The 21,473-nt window shown below is 38.0% G+C and overlaps 1 protein-coding gene across 1 annotated transcript in view; it reads left to right on the forward strand.

Moving 5' to 3' along the window:
- Positions 1-21,473, forward strand: part of TNFAIP8L3 (TNF alpha induced protein 8 like 3) — a 211,792-nt gene that overhangs the window by 20,144 nt on the left and 170,175 nt on the right. The gene's annotated exons all lie outside the window — the stretch shown is intronic.

The raw sequence follows: 21,473 nt of genomic DNA on the forward strand, positions 1-21,473 counted from the left end.
ATATATATATATATATATATATATATATATATATATATATATATATATATATATATATATATATATAATTATTATTATTTTTTTTTTTTTTTACTAAATAAAGATTAGAACAATATTTTTTCTCTCTTAAAACTGAACAGAATGGGACTTTTCACTTTTCCATTAACATAGCTTATGGCCTCTCTTGAGTAGCAGGAAGATTTAGATTTTCTTGAAAACATTCTCCTTCCCTTACACCTTCCTATGCACTTTCCTACACGTGTACCCCCTTATGCACATCACCAGGTGTATGCATACTCTTATTTGCACCACCAGGTGTACTCCTACCCTTACACATACTTCATACAGTTGAATGATCATCTTTATGCGCATCCACCACGTTACAGTGCTCACTCACCCTTTCATGCACTCACCAAACACTTCTCCACACCCCAGGCACTTTCTTGCCCTTAGGCTTGTACATCAGTCACTTTCATACCTACCATGCACTCTTGCACCCTTTCATTCTCCCACTCTTATGTGTATGCCTCATTTAAAAGCATTCACCAAGTACTCTTTCCACTCGTAAAGGGGCAGTTTAACCTAAATTCCCCCTCCCCCTTTTAATTTGTTCCAAATGAACAATTTTACATGCTGGAATGTATTAAGTTGTTTACAAATAGATTCTTTGTCTTTATATCAGCATTTGAAATAGGTAATTTTGTCTGTGGTATCCCTACCTTATTCTGAAAGTTTCTATACTTAAGTATAGGCTATTTACAAGCTATGTAAGCAGTCTGTAGAAGAAATTACACTCCCAGTGGGAGTGTGTGAGAGAGAGAGTTCTAAAATGTTAATTTTCAATTGTCTGTTTTAAGTAATCTATAGAGACAGACATATGAAAGAGAGAAGCACTTGAGTGATAAGATAATGATGTCTGATCTCTCTTCAATCGTAGCCTATTTTGAATGGGTTTTGTTTCATAGACCATATTAAGCTATTTAATTTTCAATAATAAAAATAAAGGATCAATTTATCATACATTTTATACTTTGCAGCCAATAGAACAAGTCACTGTGAACACATTAAAGGGACATAAAACAGGTTGAGAACTGTGCATATCCTAAAAGGGCTAATTAATTAAAAAAAAAGTTTGCATACATTTTTTAAAAAATTTTTTGCCTGCAAGTAATTTAAAATAATTTTAAAAAATAAGCAAAATTAATTACATAGCTAAGTTGCCTGGAGAAGCCAACTCCACCCCCCCGTATCAGTGTTTAGACACAGGCATTGTATTTCAACTGAGTTCACAGCTTCTAGGCATGCTCCAGCAGATAACCCATATGTATTTTTGCATTCTACCAAAACAACAATAGAGATATAGCCATAGAAGGAAATGTGGGGGGGGGGGGGAGTTAGAGCTTTACAATTCAGAAACTAAAAAGGAAGGGTTAATGGCAAGGCACTATAGTATAAACTTGCAGGTAAAGTAATTAAAGTACATATTATATTTTGTCTCTATCCCAACTTGTTTTATGTCCCTTTAAGGGGAAACCAATTTTACAGCACACCGCCCCTTTAAGGGAACCTATGTGGCATTTGCTCACCCTTGTTATCATACACCATGTTTTCTCTAAACCAGGAAAAGTGGATTGTCAAGTTAGGTAAGCAGATTTGGGAAATGCATTTGCCCATTCTAATTATCATCCACCATGTTTTCTAGAAACCATGACATTTTTATTTAAATTATATCAGACTTTTTTTAAGCTAAGTGCCCCTTTAATGCATTTGGCCAAATGGTTTTGTCGTGGACGTGAAGCATTATGTGTAGGCCCAAGATCAGTTTGTTTTGCTAATCATTTTATACATATTCAAAGTGAAGTATAATGATTTGTACAACCTAAAAAGAGAATGCAAAACTGGACAACAAGTATACAAGTATTTTTGTATACAGGCAGTGTCAGTTACATACAGAGAATACTCCGCTATTGCATTCCGGAAGGGATTCAACAAATGTAATAACATCAAATAAGTTTACTGAAAAGAAAATCAATATTTCGTTTTTTCATCTTAGTTTATTAAAATTGCTTTATTCATAATTTTCTGTGCATCACCGTGTTTTGCTACTGGTGATAGTGATTTGTAATTGAAAAATGTATGTAAATACTTTTTTTTGATCATTGGAATTGTGGCTTTACTGCAGGAAAATAAGTTCATGTGCAAAAGCACCCACTATTATTATTACCTATGTGGTGAATTAACTGATTCTTATTTTAAAGGCATACTAAACCCACATTTTTTTCTTTACTGATTCAGATAGAGCATTTATTTTTAAGCAACTTTCTAATTTACTCCTTTTAGCATTTTTCTTCGTTCATTTGCTATCTTTATTTGAAAAGCAGGAACGTAACACTTAGGAGCCGGCCCATTTTAGGTTCAGAACCCTGGATAGCGCTTTCTTATTGGTAGCTACATTTAGGTTTAGAATCCCTTTAAATTTCTGTCAGATATGACATCTGAATTGCAGAAACCTTCTGTAATATGGTTTTTTTTGTGAGTTGTAGAGGTAACTCAAATATTGTAAAATTTAGAAGTGTCTTTCATCAATGACATGATGAATTATATCATGCTAAATAGTTTGCTTAACTTTATGTAAAAAAAAAAAGAATTTGTGGAATTTCTAGGGTCATTTCCTGAAGCAAAACAATGTGAGGTTTAGAAAATCATAGTTTTTTTGTTTGTTTTTTTTAGGCTAAAGCTTTTTGTTGGAAGCTCTCTTGTAAATTATTTATTCTCATTTTGTAAAAGAAACATACAATATATATCCAAAATAATATTTTATTGTATGATGTCCTACAAATGTGCTCATTTTCAATATTTATATTGTAAAAATGTTAGATTGCAGTCACATAGAGAATAGAAATGTGGAACTAAACAAAATTCTAAACAGAGGATACCACATAGAGTATTACACAGAGATAACTAATATACTGTAGTTATACTCACAGAGAATAAACTAATGGTGTCTATTGAAATGCTAGAGCCACAGTGTCCTGCAGGTAACAACCTCTGGCTCAGAAAATAAATGGAAATTCAGAACAAGGGGTAAAACATAGGTTACTTTATTACTTTAGTTAGATGCCTACAACAATATGGATATACTTCAGATCCCTCCAGTTGACTCTCAGGTGTTTGAGATCTTGAAGAAACACACCAAAAAATGTTATCGGAAATAAACATTAGTTTAATGTGTAAAAAAATAATAATCGTTGTGCTATAGTGGTTTCATCAAGGTGTCCTTTTCAATGTACTCTCACATCACTATACCAGACACCGTTATTTCTTGTCTTAAGGTGATGGTAAATCCAAGCGTATAACAAACGTTCGGATTTACCATCACTAAAAATAAACATTTGTTCAGTCATCATTTACTAAAAACAAAGTGTTAATGTCACCCTATCTGTGCCAAAACTATATCTCTAACTCAGTGTTTCCGACCACCCACGGCACAGTGCTCTTCTCCAATGAGGTGATGTTTCCAACTTTAAACCAATAGCCGTGCGTGGATACAGAACACTGTCAGTTGATATTGGTTTAGATGTGGAAACGTCACCTTATTGGAAAAGAGCACTGTTACGTGGGTGGTCGGAGGCGCTGAATTAGTGATATAGTTTTGGCACAGATAGGGTGAGATTAACACAAGAAAAACTGTATGTTAAATCAAAATTGTCAAGAAACCAAAAATCTAAAACATAAAAAATGAGTGTTATATGTGGAGTACTGAGTAAAATGAGAAAAAAAGTAAAGAAGTTTAAGTAATCAATACCAAAATATAAAAGGGTATCCAGAAAAAATAATAAATCCCTCTGTGGGGTGATAAGTTTCTCCTAGATGTTGAATCTTAGTTCTTAGCTATTTACATCTAAAATATGTAACAAAATAGTGCAATACAGCTAAAATCTTCAATAAAAAATTAAATAAAGCTTACCAATAGCTGTCAACGCGTTTCGGCCCTCAGAAGTGTGCCTTTATCAAGATTTTAGCTGTATTGCACTATTTTGTTATATCTTTTACAGGTAAATAGCTAAGAACTACGATTCATCATCTAGGAGAAACTCCTCACCCCACAGAGGGATATATTATTCTTTTTTTATGGATACCCTTTTTATATCCTTATATTTTAGTATTGATTACTTAAACTTCTTTACCTTTTTTCTCATTTTACTCAGTACTCCACGTATAACACTCACTCATTTTTTATGTTTTATACTTCATCTTTTTTGATTTTTTTTTTTTTTAAGAAACAATTTTTTTAACTTCAACACTAATTTTGGATTCTAATTTTCTGGAACACTATATATTACCTTTTGGAACATTTTAAGTTTGAAACACAAGTTTGGATCACCGCACATACCTTTGCACATTTTTTAAGGATTTTGAACCAAGCTCCAACCTGATAATTTACCTTTATAAGGTGCACCTTTTATATATTTAAGACTTAGCAACGTCCTCCTAGGAAGTTATCATCCACTCATTTATTCATATTGTATGTATTTTATTATGTGTGAATAGAATCATCTATCTGGTTTTATTGTTTTAAATTATCTTTGTATTGGATCACCCTAATAGGGATCTATTGATATTAAATGTGTATTTCGTTGTAATAAACCATAGCTTTTTATACTACAGCCTCTTTGCTGCTCTTTACACAGCCTTTTTCATATCTCTTCCTTTTAAAGGTGCGCTAGTATACCGGTGTATCAGAGCGACAGAGGCTTCTCCCAAGCTCTTAGTCTCCACACATCCCTATTTGTCATGAAGACCTAATGACTTTAGAATGTCAGAAGTCAATGTTTCTTTCTTTTCTTTTTGTGTCCTGTATTTCTATGTCTGCTTTTTAAAACTTCGTATCAGAACTATCTAAAAAAAAAAAAAAGGTTTTTGGGAAGAAGGATTTGTGTTACCTACATCTGGAAAACCAGATTTAAGGTGCAATCTGCTCTTCTCAGGAGAATGATATTTATGGGCCAACTTGTCAACAGAGTGAAAGAAAAGTGTCCCTATCAAGAAACAAACCTGAGGTCAATCAGAGGTGACACTCTAGGATGTCTTAAAACATGTTTTAATCACTTTTATGCTACCGGATGACCAAATATGGTATATATCTCATGTTTAGTATCAAAATAGTTATCATGATGTCACAATGTGATTGCTTATAAGTGTATGTGTACTGTGTATACCTAACTAAAATTATAAGGTATCCTTCAGCCAGGGCTTCCAATAAATACTCTGAAATGGGCTTGGCCATAAACCTGACCTTGTGAAAAAATTAATTTAATGGTGGATTTAACAAAATAATATTGTCATTCTACATGGGAGGCTGCATATAACAGTGTAAATGACCATCTTTTCCTTGCCAAGCTCCCTTGCGACAAATATCTAAGCTTGTACAGTATCAGGTTCTATTATATTTTCTACTTTCTTTTTTTTTTTAAACTATTTTGTGTTGGTGTCTATTTGTGTTTGTTGGTTTTTATTTTCCATATATTTTTATTTATTGAGGATGATAATCATTACATCATATATTCACAGCATAACTAAAAAAATTACATGATTGGTTACAGTTCTCAATGTTTTCTCCCCATGTCTTGATAATAAAGGTTACTCTTGGACCAAGAATACTATACTATGTTAGTCTGCGACAAGGGGATAAGGTGAAATAAATAAAAAAAATAAAGGGGGGTGGGAAGCTCCTTTCATAATAGTGTTCTCCAGGATGAGGGATAGCAGTTTGCTTGTATCATTAGTAGGAAGAAAGGGGAATATAATCTGCATTTAGGTTTCTATGGGGAGCAAGATAATCACCTTGACCCCACATTTCTAAGTCATTCATTCCATCAAGCATCAATAAAGACTGCTGCTTTCCTCGCCCAAAAACATACGAGTGTCCTAATATCCAATATCTCACTGGATCTGCCAAATGAAAAGTTACAACTAATCGGCTACCCCCCCCTTCATAAAACCAGGCCCGGTCTTGCATACCCCCGGAATCTCTCAGACCTCCACCTTCCAATCTTCCTAATAACCGCCGGAGCTAGCCCCAAATTTGCTGCATCTGTAGCCGCCCCAATTCTGGACGAGTGAGACTCAAATTCCGCCTCTCTCAAACCCATTAATCCCAATGCCTTCCGCATAACCGATATGAACTGGAACCTAGATAACATCAACCCATCCGCGTGCACCAGCAATGGCCCTGTGCTATGATTAACCAACCTGCAGAACTCCAGCACCGTACCCACCAGGCAACAACCCCCTCCAATCTCTCTTAACACTACCATCACCCCTTTTCCGTTTTCGACCTCCTTACCCATAGCTCGACCACACCCTCTTTCAAAACCACGTCTTGTTTCCCCAAACCACTTATGTCCCAATGATTCCTTTCCATCAGTTCCGATACCCTAAAAGCTCTGAAGAAAGCCAGCACAAATGCCGTTCTGAACAATATTTCTTTCTGCCGTGAAAAACATATAACACCCAATCGAGCCACCAAACCATGCAGAATAGCAAACGTCACCGGCCTATGCCCATCCACCCACAATCTGCCTCTACATAAACTCCTGACTGCCATTCGACTACAAATACTTTGGTCAAATCCTCACAAACTAACATCTAAAAAAAGAATGCCATTGCCGCCATTCTTTTACGATTCTCAGAAGGCAACAGCCTTGCCCTATCCCAATTCCTTATCTACTCCAATAGCATCTTTAAGCAACCGTCCCTATCCTCCTGCAGTTGCTCACTCCCAGCCATTTCCCACCACAGTTGCCACACTTGGGCGTACGCCCTCCATGTTTTAGGGGCCAGAGCCCCTTTCACCAGACTCAGCACTCCTGGCAGCCCAGCTGCCACAGCTCCCCTGGGCATTCGACTCCATCCCGTTCCGCCTCCGGGGCAACCTCTCGGAACCGGTCCCACTGAAATCGGGACAAAGAATCTGCGATCACATTCAAGCGCCCTGGAACATGTACCGCTCTGAAAGAGATATTGCAACGCAAACACTCCAGCACAAACACCCTCTGTAGCCTTATCACTGCCAGCGAATTAGCCGTCAAGCGGTTAATTGCCCACACCACACCCAGGTTGTCTGAATGGAAGCACACTCTTGTTGCTCAATCGCTCAGGCCATATCCGAAGAGCCACCACCAGTGGGAACAGTTCCAGGAAAGTTAAATTGTTGGTCAGCCCCAGCTCTACCCATGACTGCGGCCATGCCTCCGCACACCACTGTCCGTTCAAAGCCGTAAGCCCCTGATGCATCCATGTATAAACACAACTGGTCGTCAGACCACCCCCTCTCCTGCATTATCAACTTCCCATTTTCCCATTAAAATCTTCTAGGAAGATTTTCCTTACTTTCAAATCCTTTCACTTCCCTCGACAACCGAATGTGGTGTCTCGGGTTTAATACCTCTACTGTCGCCAGCGACAGCCTGCAGCAAAAGACCCGTCCAATGAGTATAATACGGCCAGCGAAATTCAGTTTGTCCGGTAGCGACTGCACCTCCCCTGAGCATGACTTTTTTTACTACCCAGGACGCTGCCAATCACCATCTGCATGTCCCGGAGTTTATCCTCCACTAGCCTGCATTCCATCCTATCTGAAATCCAACTGTATGCCTAGGAAACTCAATGACGTGGACGGCCCTTCAGACTTCTCTGCCGCTACCGGGATACCAAAATCCTGGGCTACCTCCCCAAAAAACCTAACCAGCAGCTCACACACCTCTGATCCCGCCGGGCCAACGAAAAGGAAGTCATCCAAGTAGTGCACTACTGATGACTTCCCCGCCTTTTGCTTCACCACCCACTCCACAAAGGAACTGAACTTTTCAAAGTAGGAACATGAAATAGAACTGCCCGCCTTTTTGGGGACCACTCCCAATGGAGAAACTCTCAAATTGGGCACCGGCAGGTCCCGGAATGGACCTGCCATTCTCCCCAGGTCCACTTCCTTCCACAATTTGTCCCTCAATACCTCCGGGTGTTCCCTAGCCGATTTTAAGTTCCCAGAAAAATTCCCTGCCTCCTGCTCTTGATACGGAATTATAAACCCTGTACTGAAACCTGTCAAAATCATCTCCGCATGCCCCCACTTACGGGTGTATGCCCCCAAGCCACGGCACCATGCTTTCTACCCTCACCAGGGTCCGTGCCCGCTGCACCCACGTCCACTGGCCGGGTCTCTTGTCTAACTTTTTTTTTTAAGCATTTTGCGAGGGAGTGAATCCCGCCGCAGCCAGAACACTCGTGCTTGTATTTGCACGATGCCCCGAACCTACACTGCCCTTCATTAAACTGGAAGCACAACATTTTTCGGGTGGCCGTCCCCGTTCTGCTACCTGAACCTCCACTCTCTTGCCCATAACCTCGAAAGGAATAATTCCCCATACGGGGGTCATCATCATCTCTCACCATATCCCCATGTCCCTATCATCCCACCTAATCTCCAGCCACACCGCCATCTGCTGTCTAAACCCCTCATCATACCTCCACCACACGATCTCCCCATACGTTCTATAGGCGCTAGATATCTCATCAAAATAACAAAACAGTGGGGCTTCCTGCTCTGGGGATTTCTCACAGATCACACTGACCCTAATACAGAAGGCCCGGGACTAGTTCCCAAAAGTCTTTGGCAACTTCCTCCACAGCTTCTTCCTCTCCTCCTCCTCTTTCTTACCCTTCTCCTTCACCTACAAAAATGCTCTAACGGTAACAAGGAAAATATCTCCACAAATTCCCTCTTCCCTATCTTTTCCATCAACTCGCTATTCAGGTGGATCCCTAAGTAACCCACCGAACATAAGCATGGTCTTCTAAGAGCCCCCTACGGCACTCGAATCACCTCTTCATGTCAGATACTAAACGCTAAGCCAATGGTGCACAAGTAGTGTAATTCTTTGCTAAACTATTTATAATAAGTTTTTTTCTTCCGGTCTTAAAAATGCTAAATTTTACAGCGGTATTTGGATTGCTCTTGAGCACATCACTTCACTCTCCCCTTGAAATACTATGCATAAGTAAACGTTTTATATTACACAAGTGTTTACTGTCCCTTTTAAGCAGAGGTAATTAATATAAATAATACATTGTCACTTTCAAAAGATTGAAAGCTGCAGCATGTGCTTTTACTATAGAAATAAAATACATAAGCCGTATATATATAATTATTAATATATGATCAAGACTTAGAATCCAAGTACCTCTGAACCTTTTCATCAGTGGAAATGATTAAAGTGATGGTAAATCCTGAGCATTTAACAAACTCACCCTTTCTGTGCTGCGGCAGCTTGATAAGCTGAGCGGCTCCGGCTGCCAACGGCACAGCGCTCTTATACCAATAAGGTGACATTTGCATCTCTAAACCAATAGCCATACGTGCATGCAGAACACTGTCAGATGATACCCACAGCTATTGGTTTAGAGGTGCAAACGCCACCTCATTGAAGGAGATCGGTGTGCCGTGGTTTAGCGAGCAGCCACGGCATAGGGTGAGTTAAGCACCCTTTTTTTAATAACTCCACTTTCTTAAACCCATAATGACCAGGGCCGTATCCTGTACGACACTGGTCGTTATGTCCTTTAAGGACCAGTGACAAATATATTTAAAAAAAAAAAAAAGCTTTTATTTTCATACGGGTAGACTTTCTGCCAGTCTTAAGATGACAGTGACAATTGTGAGGTGGGGGATTGAAGAGAGCTGTTTGAGGGGGGTCAGGGAGGGATCAGGGCGTGGGATGTGTCAGGTGGGAGGCTGATCTCTACACTAAAGCTAAAATTAATGCTACAAGCTACCTAATTAACACCTTCACTGCTGGGCATAATAATAACAAAATAAAGTGTTATGCGCAGCGGCATTTACAACCATTTGTGCCATGCTTGAACAAGCTGTTTGTAAATCATTTCAGTGAGAAACATAAAATTGTGATAGTGGGTTTTTTTTTTTTATTTGATCGTATTTGGCGGTGAAATGGTGGCATGAATTATTCCAAAATGGGCCTAGATCAATGCTTTGGGTTGTCTACTAAAAAAAATATATATAGTTTTGATAGGTAAATATAAAAAAAATGCTCTATTTCTGTTTAAATGTAGTGATGGCAAAAATGCTAAGAATTCTTTTTGAGGCATCTTTTTTGGGACACAGTAGGCATAAGGCTATGGCTAATACCAATGAGGCTAATAAGGCGAAAGCAATATGAGACATCCAGGGTGTGAATGCGACACAGCAATATTGCCTTTTAAGCGGCACTGTCTGCACTTCTGGCCTCGTTTGCTCACGCATCTCCTGGAAGCCTGGGTGCCTGAGGCCGCCGCCATCTTGGGACCGGTTTGTAGCTTACGGAACTCTCTGGTTCTTACAGAGCACACAGAAGCTTATGAAGCCTATGAAGTGAAACAGCGCTGGCCCAAGGAAGAAGCTGGAAAAACGTCAACGGAGACCAGGCAAAGAGCATTCAGGTACTTACACCTTGCATAATGGATCTTTTGTACTCCACACTGAGGCGACTGATTGACCTCTGTGGTTCCTTGGTTAAAATACATTATACAAACTTGTACAAACACGGCACCGATTGCCCAGACTACACTGCAAACTATACTGCATATACAAGTGAACGCTTAATGCAAAGTGAAAGTGAATGCTGAACACTGTATAAACAATGCTGAGATAGCTGGGACCTATATTGAACTTCGACTGAGTAAAACTGGGACCTGTCAAAGTAGTATTATGCAATGTTGCAATAAAGCTCATTCAGTTGTCTATTGTTTATTGCACTTACTGTTTTACGGCTTTAATGTTTGATTGACCTACATACGTAATAGATGCTCATAGGAGTTTCAAAGATAAATACAATGATATAAATGCAAAGACTACACAAGTTCAAAAAAAAAAAAAGCGATATAAATGCTTAAAAAAAAAAAAATCTGTTTTGAAAAGGGCTCTCTCCTTTTTTTTTTTTTCCACACAAAGACTCTTTGGATTAGTTCCCTCAGGCTTTATAAAAACATTAAAAGTACTATAAAAGCTTTATAATTGTGCCATATACCAATAGACCTATATTCACATTTGATTTCTTACTGATTCCACATGGTCTAAAGGACTAAAGAGCCTTTGACTGGGATTCATGACTGGGTGGCTATATGGTTTGTTTTTAATTTCTTGGTTGGATACGCTTGGGAGCCGCTATTTGAGTTAGGGGACTCTGGATACAGAACTATCAGTATTTGTTATTCCTTGCTACTACCCCAACATGGCTTCCAAAATATATACTAAGAGTGACACACAGGCTAAGAGCCAGACTTTGGCTCCCTTCTTAGTTTCTACTTTTTTCCATGCTCCTGAAAATACAGCAACTTCAACCTCAGCTTCCCAGACCTCGGAAGGGCCAGTTGCAACCTCTCATAAGGGGGCAGATCCACAACTCTCAGCTGAGTCTATTTCGCTCCAAAAGGATATTGCAAACCTACCAACAAATTAGGATTTTGCTTCCTTAAAATCACTAACATCTGAATTAACCTCTATGTGCAGATATATTAATGAAATTAGTGCTAGAGTGGAAGAGGATGAAGAAACTCAGACTTCAATTAACGAAATTCTGGGAGCCTTTAACACTAAAGCCACAGTGCAGACATCTCAGATAGCGAGCTTTCAAGAAAGAATAGAAGACGCAGTAGACGCTCTAACCTCTGGGTGAGAGGAATCCCAGAATCATGCAGGTCCGTGGATTTAACTGAATACCTACAGGATTTTTTTCAACATCTTAAGGGAAATACAGATACAGTTACATCACCAATCGAATTAGAGAGAGCACACAGAGTACTGCAACCACTGCCACCTCCTAATTCACCACCCAGAGATGTTATTTTCAAATTCTTGAGATTCACAGATAGAGAAGACATATGGCTTAAAGCAAGACAGATGGAGAAGATTATTTTCAGGGAGCATAATCTACAAATTTTTCCTGATTTAAGCCCCAACAGCCTACAAAGAAGAAGGGATGCCAGATTCATCACCACAGTTCTTCGGGAAAACAACATAAAAATATATATATTTAGTCTGGTGATTACATATGAGGAACAAACCTTTGTTTATAAAGGCATCCAGGACCTGAAGGCAATCTCAAAGGGTTTGAGTCTTGTTCTGACCCCACTGGACCCTCCTAATAAAGGTTCTACAAACCCGCAAGATGTAGTACGTTGGACCATAGAGCACAGTGGCACAAGGTTCAACCTAAAAAACATAAGGACTGCTAATTAAATACATTTTAAAGAGATGGGACATACCATAGATGCTATGCATGGGCGATACTGTCATGTATCGATACTGCAACTTTGATTAACATTTACTAGTTGCTTTGTTTATATTAATGTTCATTTTTAGGAGGCTTTAAAACATTTATCTTAGTGATCGCTTGGTGTAGATTGTATAGATAGCAGTAGGATAAGTCTTGCCAACACTCGCCTCTAAAAATTTTAAATATTTGGTATATCCAAGGTATCGGGGATGGGTAAAATTAATATAGTTATTTTCAATAAGTTCTGTTTATACTTATGTGTATATTAGTAATGATGAACAGCATCTTTGTCTATTGCTTTTCTGGGTGAATATTATTAGCATTCAAATAAGCCTTACTGGTACTATTGTGCCCCACTACTTTTATCTAGGCTATTTCTGTCATAATATTTAAGTTCGGGCCCAGGACCCCAGCAGACCCTCAACTACTTTTAGAGAGAAGGGTAATCTCTCTAAAGTTAACTTTTAAAAAAAAAAAAAAAATTGTATTATCTATTTAAATGTCATTGCTAATTTTTTTTTTTTTTTTCATTTGTACAGTGTGTGTCTGCTCTATAACTGTTTCACTACAGAAGTTACCTGCTTTCATTGATGTGAGGTGAGGTCAGAGGCTGGTGAGGCACGGACTATGATACGCCCAAGAAACTCATATATGAACCCGATAGAGGTAGCTGTTTAAAACAATCATTCTGCCCCGTGTATTATACATCAGGTTATTACTTGCTGCTAATATATTTCACTATTAGTGGCAGCTGGTGATCACTACGATCGCCAATTCCACACTTGATACGATTGATGAATACTAATCATAATACTGTAGACTCGTTATTTGCATGATAATAGCTGATACCAGAGAATACATCAGTGGCGGACAACACTGTTGATAGACATACACTGCTGCGGTTTTATTTCAATACTTTTTTACTTGAATCCAAAGAGTTTGTTGCATTGGATACCGCTTTAGGCAATTGTAAGTCAAGATCGCTCTATACAAACAGGCACAATATTATTAGCAGTCATATTGGCAGTAAGGATAGCCACTGGGGGAATCCCTAATATATACTCAGTAGCCACTGGGGAAATCACAAACTTACATAGTATCTTTGATACCAAGCGCATTAAAGGGGCAGATTATTTTGCTTGATACTAAGATCACTACATAGAAACATTGGTATCCATTGAGAACAAATGATGTTTTACTTCTGCCACTCGACTAAAGTTCCTCAGCACAGTATATCTAGTAGTCTAATAAAAACATAGGTATATACTGAGTATGTTATTTGCTAATTACAGACCTAGTTACCGGATCTGAAGTATTTAATACATAGTATGTAACGGACATAAAGTAAAGACAGAGGAATATATCTCTAAAATAAGTATTTGAATTCTCTGTAGTAATGAACGGAATACTGAGAATAATTTATATCCAGTTTACCTTCTAAGGAAATACAGCTGTTATTCAGTCCATTATAGTGGAAGCATTACTATTATATTGAACCCAACGAAGGTACTAGACGTTACACTTCATTATTTGGACATCTTATATCTGACTTTTAGACTAACCCTCTGAGCCTTTATATTACTGTGGGAGCACAATCACAGTTGGTGTTCCTACCTCCAAGTTGTTTTTAATGTACCCATTTTTAAATTTGGATAAAAGTTTTTAATTTTTAAATACATTTTTGTTGATGTATACCACCCTATACACATTACACGTCTTGTGTGTGGTTTGAGAGCTATATGTGTATTATTTTTTGCAACTGTCTCCTAGTTGCTTGTGTAAAATTGTATGTTAATACACAGCGCCTTTGGGCTATCTGTACTTATGTATAAGGCCAATTGGAGATAATTCTAGGCCCATCCCCTATATAAATACAATAGTAGTGCCATCACAATCTCTCTTTTTGCAACTACCCTCCGAATACCAATGGCAATTTTATCAACAGGCGCGGAAAAAGCTTTTGTTTGTGTCTGTTGGCAATTTTTAAGAACTGCATTGCTCAAGATGGGCCTAGGACATGATTTCATAGCTAGGGTGTTTGCTATGTACTCATCTCCCACTGTGGAAATCAGAATAAATGGTTGTCTCTCTGCTCCATTTTCTGCCCATTGTCTTATTTGTTTGTGCCATTGAGACACTAGCATTAAAAATTTGCTCACTCTCAGGTGTGTTAGGTCTTCAAATTAATAACTTTAATCATAAAATTTCCCTGTATGCGGATGACGTCTTATTTTATCTTACTAACACAAGACAATCTATTACCATATTACTACAACATTTAGAAGAATTTGGGAAGGTTTCAAATTTCCTTATAAACAAACATAAATCAGAGATTTTAAATATTACCTTAGCAGATACTGAAAAGCAATTAGTTAAAAAAAAATCTGTCCTTTTAGGTGGCAAACACGCCTATTAAAATACCTAGTGGTATTCCTAGCGCCTACATTAGACGAGATGTTTACTGCTAATTATAGTGTCTTTCAAAACTCCATTATTGAAACCTTGTCTTTCTGGAGGCATAAACAAATTACATGGCTGGGAAGAATAAAAGCCATTAAAATGATTATCCTCCCAAAAAGTCTTTATTTTTTACAAACACTTCCAATCCCACTACCTTCGTACTATTTATCGTCTCTACAAATGAAAATATTCAAGTTCCTATAGGATAAAAGTCATGCCCAAACTAATAGAAAAATTGTGTCAGACCTTGAATAAAGGGGGCCTTGGAATCCCGGATCTAGATGTGTATATAGAAAGGCTACAAACCTACAAAGAATAGTAGACTAAACTATGATGCTAAAATATGGGTGAAACTAGAACATGATATGGCATGCTCCCCACATTTGGGAGTTTTATGCTAGATACCAGGGAACTCTGACATTTTATAAACCAACTTTACACATATAACACAATAAACTCTTTTAGTCTGGGATAGAACATTCATAGAATACCCTAATATCTCTTCTAAATTCTCCCCATTGACCTCCCTAATAAATAACGTGTTTTTTTTGGGTGTTGGTATCTCTGGGAGGATAAAAAAAGACGTAACTGAGTGCTTATGGTGTGCCATTTGGGCACCGAAGCATACATCCGAACAAGACCTGAATTGGTTGAGAAGGTTTTTTTTATGTTTAATAACTGTTTGTTTTTTATCACTAATGTTACACCTACTTGACCTCTCATTCACAAAAACGGAATATGCTTAGGACATTTACTCCATATGAGTCTCTGTGTCACAGAGCCACACCTGAGACATATCCTTTCTCTCATTTACTCATTATTAAAGAAAAAAAGAATTTGGTGTGGTACATAGACAGGTGGAATGATGAATTAAATATAGATATTTCTTATATTGATGCTAATCAGATCTATCAATCTGTGAAGAAATCCTCTGTTTCTGTTAAATTCTTGGAGCTAAACCTAAAGATTCTTCATAGATGGTATATGACACTGACTCGATGTGGTAAAATCTATAAACTATCATGTGTGAGATGCTGGAGGTGTAGTTGTTCTGTGGCCCGTATGGCACATATATGGTGGCAATGCCCTAGAATTGTGCCCACATGGGCTTATAATATTGTTGGAAACTTCTAAATTAGGGACACCGCTATTACTAGATCCCTGTCTTTGGTTATTTAATAAAAGAAAGATTATCAAATGTGCAAGGCAAACTGGTGACTATAGTTTTGAAAAAAGAGAATGAAAAGCGCCAAACTGACCACCCTGGCAAGCAATAGTTTTAAGCTTTTCATTGCCAGACACTGGAAAGATACTGATGCCCCATCTATTGCTGAATGGCTGCAAGAATGCAGTTGTTCGATACAAATGGAGTATTTTTATATAAACATCATTGCCTAGGTACATGCATATCAATAACAAATACCTGGGAGGAGTATTTGAACTCCAGCTTTAAAACCCCACAGACCTAGATTCCTTAAAAAGATCTCACTAATATGTTAGGCTTTTGCCTATAAGTGAGAATGCTACCTATTGCTTAAAAATAATTATTTGCTTTTGAAGGACATATTTTAGATAACTAGTTTAGTGACGAGGTCAGGAGAAAATATTAGTCTGAGGTGATCTGAATGTAACTTCTTATGATTCTATAAACTTAGACACACACTGTACTGTTAAGTTCTAATATGCTTTAATGCATATTATTTCTAGATCATTGCTTATAAAAAATCATGTACAAAGCTTTGTTAATCTGTTCTGTAATATACAATGTACATGCTTTAAATAAAAAAAATAAAAAAAAAAGAAACACAAGTGTGATCAGGTTATAGCAATGTCTGAGCTATCTGTACAATAGTGGTCTTAACTTTCCTTATACAAGTTAAGGTGGAAAATGAGTTTATTCTTGTTTTCAACATAATTCCACATTATATTTTACAACACTACCTGCTGGATGACCAAAATGTGTAGTAAATCAAACGCATAATTTATTAGGTCATTGATCCCTTTGAGTATCACAGCAATATATTTTTAGAAGGCTGCTTCACACTTGTAACAGACAAATTATCTGCTATTCAGTTAAGTGTATTTTGTTCTTTAATTTAGAGAGCATACAAGAAAAATACTGCTACTGCTAGAACTCAAATGTGGGTGGAAAATTTATAAAGCCTAATTATTTTTTTTGTTAGCTAAGGCTTTTAAATAGAAAATATTTTCTAAGTTATTTAATACCGGTCTATTCCAGTGTATCTCAAATACAATTGTAACTAACTGGTTAAATGTATTCAAAGCTGAGCAGTGGCTTTGTCATTGTGACTTTGAATTCAAGAACTCTGGTCTGTTGATTTGTACTTGAGCATTTATATTTGAAAAACACATTTCTAACTAAGGATTCTTTTTTCAGTCTGTTAGAAGAGCTGTTTGGACAGGTTTTTTTCACTTTGTTCTCAAGCTTGAGATGCAAATTCCAAACTATAAGAAAAGCTGATTGCTTCTAAATATGTTCACTGCAAAAATCTGCCAGATATTTTACATTATGAACCCTCAGCAGGACAATTCTAATTAGTCAGAAAACACTTTTTCTTTGCTGTTTGAACTGAGTTTCTTGGTACTTTTCACTCTTATGAAGCTACTATCTTGGCCTCAGTGTCAAGAGGGACAAGTGACCTTTTATTTGAAATCCACATGTCACTCAGAGATGCAAGTACATTTGCGTGTGTGCGTTGTAAAGGTTGTGACACACTGCAAGCGATGCAGCGTGAGGCGAAGCAGCTGCTTCGCACCACGTCATCACTTCTGAAGTTCAAATATTTCAACTCTGAGTGCTCAGCTACGCGACCTGACACTGCAGAGTGCTCGGAGATGAAAAGGCAGGACACACTGAGCGTGCACAGCTGTATCTACACGCTGCGCACCGCTCCGCTTGCATTGTGCCACAGCCTTTATACCTGACACTGCAGAGGGATCTTCAATCTCAATAGATGTGTTAAACAGGTAGCATCTGGGGAGAATATACGCTTCATGTTTATTACAGTTACAACTTGTTACATTCACTTGAATCATCATTCTGCTTAATGCGTTCCACTGACTTTGTATACTTAGAGCAACACTCTTCCCTTCTAGACCTGAAAATTAAAACATTTATGTGAATTGGCTAACAAATTCTCTTAAAAAGACAGTTCATTTTGCTGTAAATATATCCTAAAGACACAGATTATTTCCACAGAGTCATGTTAAATTTAACATTTCAGCTGTTGTGATTTAAAACATCAGAAATTATATATATTATTTGTGCAAACAACCAACTCCTATGCCAATTTATCTGAGCTGAAATAAATTCTTAATTATCTACAATTAAGACAAATTCTAATATATTAATATATATATATATATATATATATATATATATATATATATATATATATATATATATATATATATATATATATATATATATGAAAAACAGGAAACAGCACTCACTGGTCTTGACAGATACTGGTTTTATTCAGTGACGTTTCAGGGACTACACCCCTTCATCAGACCCTGGGTAAAATATATTTCTTTTTTACATAGAGATGTTCAGGTGATATTTTCTAGTCCGCTTTTTACAGCTATGCTGCATGACTTTCAAGTGTTTAAACATTTGGGTATTATGGCCCTTTAATGATTAGTTTTAAACTATACAGGGCTATGAAACACAAGTTTAAATACAAATTGTGCTCTTTTAAATTTATCAGCTTCAATTAGACTGCAGCAACAATGAATGTATTTCTTGATACTTTACCAGATCACCAGTTTGAGAATTCAGTTAATATCCAAATATGTCTATCGTATGCTTAGAGGAATTATGCACATTTGTAAGAGAATTAATCTTGATAGTCTCTTATCCACAAAGAGTGTCCCAACGTATTTGTCTTACAGAAAATTGTGTTTGCACACTGATTCTTCTATAAGCAGAGATGGCAGCAAGCAGGATTGCAAAAGTAGTTACCAACCAAAAATGTTTCCACCGAGATCCCTCTCTCTCTGTGCAGGGAGTTTTTGTCTGAGACAAAACTCCTTCTCGCTTCTTAATTATTCAATAGATTTGGGTACACCGTTTTCTCTGATTGATTGGCTACTGGGAAATTTCATTTTCAACAGCCTTTTGGCTGTAATACTGAATTTAGGCCTTTGGGGGGCAGCAGACAGAGACAGTTTCATTCAAATATTGCTGCAGTTCAATTATCCTTTTATATAAAAGGCCAAGTGTGTTTGTCTGAAGCTGTCATGCGCAGTAGAGACAGCACGAGGACAAACGCACCTGGCCTTACCTGACAATCCATGCTGGGTGGGTGGCCTGGCCGGAGCATGGGCATGGCCGGGCATGACGGGCCGTGGTTGGGGGCAGTCAGCCAGACAGAGGGGAGAGAAATAGAGAGGGGGAGAGACAAAAAGATAGGAAAGAGCTAAAGAGGGGGAAGTGCAGAAGAGAGCGGAAAGATCATAATAGAGGGGAGAGAGCAAAAAAGAGGGGAAGAGAGAGCAATAGAGATGGGGGGGAGAGAGAGCAATAGAGATGGGGGGGAGAGAGAGCAATAGAGATGGGGGGGAGAGAGAGCAATAGAGATGGGGGGGAGAGAGAGCAAAAGAGAGGGATGGGGAAAGAGAGCAAAAGAGAGGGATGGGGAAAGAGAGCAAAAGAGAGGGATGGGGAGAGAGAGCAAAAGAGAGGGATGGAGAGAGAGAGCAAAAGAGAGGGATGGAGAGAGAGAGCAAAAGAGAGGGATGGAGAGAGAGAGCAAAAGAGAGGGATGGGGAGAGAGAGCAAAAGAGAGGGATGGGGAGAGAGAGCAAAAGAGAGGGATGGGGGAGAGAGAGCAAAAGAGAGGGATGGAGAGAAGGAGAGAGAGCATAAAAGAGAGGGGGTGAGAGAGAGCGCAAAAGAGAGGGCGAGAGAGAGCGCAAAAGAGAGGGCGAGAGAGAGCGCAAAAGAGAGGGCGAGAGAGAGCGCAAAAGAGAGGGCGAGAGAGAGCACAAAAGAGAGGGGGAGAGAGAGCAAAAGAGAGGGATGGAGAGAAGGAGAGAGAGCATAAAAGAGAGGGTGAGAGAGAGCGCAAAAGAGAGGGCGAGAGAGAGCACAAAAGAGAGGGGGAGAGAGAGCGCAAAAGAGAGGGGGGAGAGAGAGCAAAAGAGAGGGGGGAGAGAAGGCAAAAGAGGGGGGGAGATAGACAGCAAGGGGTGGGACCGCTGTACTGCAAAAAATGGCCCATGTGAACGGGCTTTAGGACTAGTCTAATCTATAAAATGTTTATCAAATATTGAGTTACAATGCAAGACAAGTTGAAATCTGGATTCTTAGGTTTTCAGCTTCCAATATTACCCTTCTTAGGCATAGACAATCGCCCAGATTTTTATGTTCATATTTAATATGTGTATGAATATACATGTTCATTTAAGTATCTTAAACTTGCATGAAAATTTGGCACAATTCTTTTGTAAGATTTATTTTTCCCATGTCATACAAAGACTTGAAATGCCAATTGTCTGGTATCTGCATATGGGAAACTCTGCAGGGGACAATTCACACTTAGATGATATGAGTCATTTCTTCTGCTAAAAACTGGTTCTCCCTCTGAATCTGCATATGCTTCTCTCAGATCAGAAAGAAATGGTGAGAAACTTCAAAAGGGCTTCTTGTGTCTGATCTAAGATTTGCAATACACAGCCATATAGATGATCATCTCTTTGAGATAACTTGCCTTTCTAATTGAACCAAATGTTTATTCCTTTGTTCTCATTTGGATGTATTGTAATGGGGGAAAAAGGAGATTTCGGGGCTGTTATGGCTATAGCCCACACAATTTATGTCAAATTTTATATTAACCAACATGAAACATCAATTCATGTGGTACATCTGTAGTCCACTTCATGTTATTCACAGATACCCTGACAGAAGCATTAAAAGGTGTAACAGTATTCTTCATCAAAAATTTAAGTACACAAGAATAAATCGTATAAAATATGCACAGTGTAAATCATAATTTAAGTACACTGGATGGGCAAAACAAAACCACAAAAATATGTACTTTTAAGTACAAAATACAAATAGTTTTTTTGTAAAATTGGCTGAACTGAATTTTTCTGTCAAATCCCAGCGTCATTTTATAAAGATTTTCACGTTACAGATCTCAACGTTTTTTTCTCACAATTTTAAAGGAGGTGAGCTTTTTTAAAAGTACTTCTAACCCTAAAAGAAAAACACGCATATGAAAATATAGGCGATTATAAGATACTATACGCAGGAAATAGTATAATGTCATTTATATTGGCTGCAACCCATTCTCAATGCTAACTTTGCTTTGCAGAACGAAGTGTCCCTTTCCAGCGAGCTCCATTTCTTTCAATAGGAGACATTGGAACCTTAGTCTGAATTTCAAATGAGTAGTAGATTTCTTTTTATTTATTTTTTTCCGGACAAATTTCAAAGTTAGCTCAATTTTTAGCCCCCCTGCATCATGTGACAGCTATCAGCCAATCACAAAATGCATATACATATATACAGTGAATTCTTGCACATGCTCAGAAGGAGTTGGTGCCTCAGAAAGTGTGTGTGTATATATAACAAGACTGCACAATTTGATTATGAAAGGGAATTGGAAAGTTGTTTAAGATTGCATGCCCTATCTGAATCATGAAAGTTTTTTT

Source organism: Bombina bombina, chromosome 6 (assembly GCF_027579735.1).
Source record: "Bombina bombina isolate aBomBom1 chromosome 6, aBomBom1.pri, whole genome shotgun sequence".
Lineage (NCBI taxonomy): Eukaryota > Metazoa > Chordata > Amphibia > Anura > Bombinatoridae > Bombina > Bombina bombina.